A 6,358-nucleotide genomic window follows, 5' to 3' on the forward strand; every position below is an offset into this window, starting at 1 on the left:
CCTTGGCCTCCTAAAGTGCTGGGATTACAGACATGAGCCACCGCATCCAGCCTGAAATAATTCTTTTCTTAGAAAAAACACAAAAAATAATATAACCCTTCTCCCAGATCTAACACGTTAACACTTAACTATATTTGTTTCAGAATTGAAAAAATTAATTCATTGCATCTATAATGTTTTCTTAGTTCACCTGAGGCCAGCCCCAGGGATTTGTCTTTTCTGTAGCTCTCAGACCACCTTCTTTGCCCTCAGCATGCTACCCACCAGCCTCTTGTAGAGAGCAGTGTGGGACTGGAAGGCAAGAGTGTGGTACTAGGTCCTACTCTGATGCCAGTCCCCAGCCCCTGCCCCTCTGTCTCCATCCCCTCTGTGAAATGCAGTGGCTGTCGGCTGGGTGCAGTGGCTCAGCCTGTAATTCTAGCACTTTGGGAGGCTTAGGTGGGTGGATCACCTGAGGTCAGGAGTTCAAGACCAGCCTGGCCAACATGGTGAAACCCCATCTCTACTAAAAATACAGAAAATTAGCCAGGTGTTGTGGTACAAGCCTATAGTCCCAGCTATTCGGGAGGCTGAGACACAAGAATCACCTGATCCCAGGAGGTGGAGATTGCAGTAAGCCGAGATCACACCACCGCACTCCAGCCTGGGTGACAGAGTGGGACTCCGTCTCAAAAAATAAAAGGCGGCGGCGGGGGCAGGTGGTAGAAATGCGATGGCCAGGCTGGTGTTGGACCAGGTAACACTTCAGAACGCTTCTAACTGGCGTCCTAGGGCCCTGGCTACTCTGTGCTATGAGCACTCACTGACCACACTGACCTGGCCTCATATTTTCTCTTCTTCCCTTTCAGTGGCCGCAAGAGGAAGAGGACGTGGAATGGGACGTGGAAACATCTTTCAGAAGCGAAGATAATTTTCTAAGTTGAACAGAACTTTGCCCTTTTTTCTTTCAGGTTATCTGAGTTCATTGGAGTGGGTGCTTGTGCATATGTACTAGGTATCTTTTGACATCTTTCTCTTTAGATCAGGGGAAACGTTTAAGCTAAATAAATCTGGGGGGTTTTTGGTTCTGTTTTGTTTTGTTTTGTTTCCTTTGAGAAAATAAGGACTTTGTGTTCATTTGGAGTTTGCTTTGGCTAAATTTTGACACCCGCGGGGTGTCCTGGGAGAATGCCAGTACTTTGAAGTAGCACAGCTATTGATAAGAGTTTAAGCTGCTGTTCCTGGCCAGTTGCAGGTTAAGCCCCAGAAAAGTTCATCTTGGAGAAGCTTTGAGAACACACAGATTGTGTCTCATTCGTCTTCAGACACAGGCACTTAGTGTGGCACTTTGTCCAGTTAACATTTGTGGAACTGTCATCAGCTCAGCTGTAACAACACAGGTGACCTTGGCCCTTGATAAAGTCCAATGCTCTGACCCCTATAGTCTGAATATCCTAGTGGTTCAGCATTTGGGAAAAGTAATCAAATATTAAAAAGTAATTCAGGGGCTGGGCGCGGAGTAGCGCAGTATAGCTGATGCCTGCAGTCCCAGCTACCCTGGAGCTTGAGGCAGGAAGACCATGTGAACCCAGGAGATTAAGGCTGCAGTGAGCTATAATTGCATCACTGCACTCCAGCCTGGATGACAGTGAGATCCTGTCTCTTAAAAAAACAAAACAAATGAAAACAGTAGTTTTCAACATCAGCTAAGGATCTTGTTAGAAATGAAGACAGTAAGCCCCACGCCTGGAGTGGGGCCCAGGAATCTGCATTTTAAACAATTCCCTTTTCCCCCAGATAAGTGATTCTTAAGTATTCTATCTTAAGTAGACCTGAAGCCATATTTTGACCCTGTACTAGAATATGTTATTTTAGTATAACCATTAATTCATCATACTTTTACAGTAAACAGTACTTTGAATAATAACACATTACACTTAATAGTAGTGAACTGCATCCTCGAGCTCAAAAGCAGCTTTTGATGTAGTTCACCCTGGACCTGTGCAGAAGCATCAGCCTTGCAGATTCTCCACACAACGGAAACTGGCTATAACCCTACCTAGATCCTGAAAAGTGAAGGGGGATCAGGATCAACCTAAAATATGTAGCATTGTAAACAGTTTTTTTTTTTTTTTTGGAGACGGAGTCTTACTCAGTCACCCAGGCTGGAGTGCAGTGGTGCAATCTCGGCTCGCTGCAAGCTCCGCCTCCTGGGTTCACGCCATTCTCCTGCCTCAGCCTCCCAAGTAGCTGGGACTACAGGCGCCCACCACTGTGCTCGGCTAATTTTTTTGTATTTTTAATAGAGACAGGGTTTCACCGTGTTAGCCAGGATTGTCTCGATCTCCTGACCTCATGATCCGCCCGTCTCGGCCTCCCAAAGTGCTGGGATTACAGGCATAAGCCACTGTGCCCGGCCTGTAAACAGTTTATATCCTGCATCTTAGGGGGAAAAATCAGTTAACACAGATTGAAAACTAGTTGTTCCTTAAGGTTTATTATGAAAAACAGTAGCCCTCCTACCCTGCCTTTACCCCACTTTCCTTGCCTCGTGATAGTCCTTCCAATTCTTGGCTGATTTGTTTGTATTTACCTCCATGTCACAATATGAACATGTTTTCATGACTATTCCTTGATGGTTTTTTGTTTGCTTGTGTTAAGACGGTCTCACTCTCCCCCAGGCGGGAGTGCAATGGCACAATCATGGCTCACTGCAGCCTCGACCTCCCCTGGCTCAGGTGATTCTCCCACCTCAGTCTCCCAAGTAGCTAGAAATACTGGTGCGCACCACCATGCCTAGCTAATTTTTGTATTTTTTGTAGAGACAGGGTTTTGCCATGTCGCCCATGCTGGACTTGAAGTCTTGGGCTCAAGCGATCTGCCCGCCTCAGCCCACTGGGATTATAGGTGTGAGCCACCACACCCGGCCACCATTATCTTTTGAATCCTCTCTTCCTCCTGCCCACCATGAATATATTTCCTCTCACCCATCTCCCTGATACTGTAATTCTGGCTAGATCATATTCAGTGTTAAATTATTAAGATGTGATTAAACTTTTTAAAAATATGATGGTGTCATAATAATCACAGCTGAGTCATACAACAAACTAGATTACTGTGGAACTTTTCCCTGAAAGTAATCCTCTTGCATTTTTATTTGCTTAGTTTTCTATTTGTCACTAATTCAACCCCAATCATGTCTAAAGATCATGGCACATCATTTATCAGTTATTACTCTTGACCCACCCCAATCTGGACTGGTTTCTCCCTGTGCTTGGTGTGTCGCTGTCACCCTGGGCACTCCCCACACTGTTCCTCTGTTGGATCTCTGTTTTCTGTGTAACCTCTTCTTTTATCACCTTATTTTGTGAGAGTAACTGCATGTCTAAAAATGTGCTCACACTTGATTTGATTGGGTCTGAAATTCTATGCTGGAATTAGTATCCTTCAGAATTTTGAAGGTATGGTTACTTTGTCATCTAGCATTGCTGTAGAGAAGTCTGAAGTGATGTTGAGTCCAGATTCTTTCTATATGACTGTTTTTTTCCCCTTCTGTCACCAGTGTTTCAAAAGTTCACAATGATGTATTAATACCTGCCTTGGTGATGGTCTGTTTCCATGCCAGGCCCCTTTCCAAGTGGACTCTTGTCCTTAATTTCTATGAAACCTTCTTGAATTCTTTGTCAGTGATTTCTTAGGTTGTCTGTGGTTTTTCTTTTCTTTTCTTTTCAAGATGGAGTTTCACTCTTGTTGCCCAGGCTGGAGTGCAATGGCGCAATCTCAGCTGACTGCAACCTTTGCCTCCCAGGTTCAAGTGATTCTCCTGCCTTAGCCTCCCAAGTAACTGGGCCTTACAGGCACCTGCCCCCATGCCTGGCTAACTTTTTGTAATCCCAGCACTTTGGGAGGCTGAGGCAGGTGGATCATCTGATATCAGGAGTTTGAGACAAGCCTGACTGACATGGAGAAACCCTGTCTCTACTGAAAATACAAAATTAGCCAGGCATGGTGGTGCATACCTGTAACCCCAGCTACTCAGGAAGACTGAGGCAGAAGAATCACCTGAACCCAGGAGGCAGAGGTTGTGGTGAGCTGAGATCACCCCATTGCACTCCAGCCTGGGCAACAAGAGAGAAACTCTGTCTCAAAAAAAAAAAAAAAAATTCACAAAGCTCAATAATAAAATAATACATGGGGAGAAATATGAACAGACTTGAGAAGATACAGATGGCAAACATGCACATTAAAAGATGTTCAACATCATTAGTCATTAGGGAAATACCCAAGTTAAAGCCAGAGAGATACTGCTACACACCCAGAAGAATGGCTAATGTTTAAAAAACTCACCATGCTATGTGCTGTTGAATATATAAAGCAACAAGAACTCCCAAACACTGCTGATGAGGATGTAAAACTGCACTACCACTTTGGAAAGCAGTTTGACAGTTTCTTAAGACATTAAAAATACATCTACCTTATGATCCCCACATTCCACTCCTAGGTATTTACCCAAGAGAAAAGGAAATATATATCCATGCAAAAACTTACACATGAATTTTCAAAGCAGCTTTATTTGTAATAGCCAAAAACTGGAAACAACTCAAACGTCCATCAACAGATGAATGGATAAATTGTGGCACGCCGTCCAGTGCAATACTCGGCAATAAAAAGGAACTACTGGTACACGTGAGTGAGTCTCAAAATAATTATGCTGAGTGAAAAGCCAGATAGAAGGGAGTACTTCTGGCTGGGCATGGTGGCTCACACCTGTAATCCCAGCACTTTGGGAGGCTGAGGTGGGCAGATAACTTGAGGTCAGGAGTTCAAGACCAACCTGGCTAACATGGTGAAACCCTGTCTCTACTAAAGATACAAAAATTAGCTGGGCATGGTGGCATGCTCCTATAGTCCCAGATACCCAGGAGGCTGAGGCAGAACTGCTTGAATCTGGGAGGTGGAGGTTGCAGTGAGCTGAAACTCCACTCCAGCATGGGTGACAAAGTGAGACTTCACCTCAAAAAAAAAAAAAAAAAGACTATATCCTATATGATTCCATATATCCCAAAAAACTATGGAAACAGAAAGCAGATCAATGGTTGCTTTTGGATGGTGGTGGGCAGGGAGAGGTGTGAGGGAGGGATTACCAAGAGGCATGAGGAAACTTTTGGGGTGACAGGTACATTTACTATCTTGATTGTGATAGTGGCTTCATGGGTGTATACATGTGGCAAAATGTATCATATTGCACACATTAATCTTATAATGCTTGGAATGTCCACTTTATCGTATTTCAATTATACCTCAATGAAGGGTTATTTTAAAAAATAAAACATTATTTTTAAAAAACAGGCCGTTCAAGGTGGCTCATGCCTGTAATCCCAGCACTTTGGGAAGCTGAGGTGGGTGGATCACAAGGTCAGGAGTTCAAGACCAGCCTGGCCAATATGGTGAAACCTCATCTCTACTAAAAATACAAAAATCAGCCAGACATGGTGGCAGGCGCCTGTAGTCCCAGCTACTCGGGAGGCTGAGGCAGGAGAATCACTTGAACCCGGGAGGCAGAGGTTGCAGTGAGCCAAGACTGTGCCACTGCACTCCAGTCTGGGCAACAGAGCAAGACTCCATCTCAAAAACAACAACAACAAACAAACAAAAAACCATATGTAGTGCATAGTTGGAAAAGAAAATACTAGTTTTCATAGGTGATTGGCAACTAGCTGTAAGTGGAAGACATGCATTTTCCTTTCCTTCCAGGTCCCAGAGAAAAACCTCCATGCTGGGTTGATAGCAGCAGCTAGGATCAGTTGCCCAAGACTCTGGATTCTTGAGATAAAGACCGTCAGCAGAGGCTGACCTTTCCTGCAGGCTTATGTCCTAAAGCACTTTATTTGGGCTTCAATATCCTCCCTTTTACGACAGAAAAGAGGTTCCCGACTCTTGGTCACATTGGGCCTGTGGAGCACATCATCTTTTCTACATGTTTCCTTTTGACGTTCTCAGCATTCCTGCAAGGCAGGCTGAGGCATGAGGAGCCTCAGGCCCAGGAAGCTGAAGGCAGACTCCAAGAGCTGGGTGTGGATGCCACACCCCAGGGCCTGGGCTGCCTGGGTTTTGCTCAGCCTGGGAAGTACTTCCAAACCCACTCCTTGCTAGTCTCTTACAATCCTGAGGGAGGGCAAAGCCCAGATCATCGTGGCTCCTTCCACCATGTAGCTGCAGATCAGGAAACTGAGGTCCAGGGAGGTCCTGACTGGCTTTGCTCCAGGGACAACGAGGCTTGAGGCCTGTTCCCCACAGGGGGACCATGATGGTTCTTCTGCTTCAAATGGCCTCTTTGGAAGAGGCTTGCTCATTTAGGTGACTCCTGGGACCGAGTAGC

Source organism: Pongo abelii, chromosome 23 (assembly GCF_028885655.2).
Source record: "Pongo abelii isolate AG06213 chromosome 23, NHGRI_mPonAbe1-v2.0_pri, whole genome shotgun sequence".
Classification (NCBI taxonomy): domain Eukaryota; kingdom Metazoa; phylum Chordata; class Mammalia; order Primates; family Hominidae; genus Pongo; species Pongo abelii.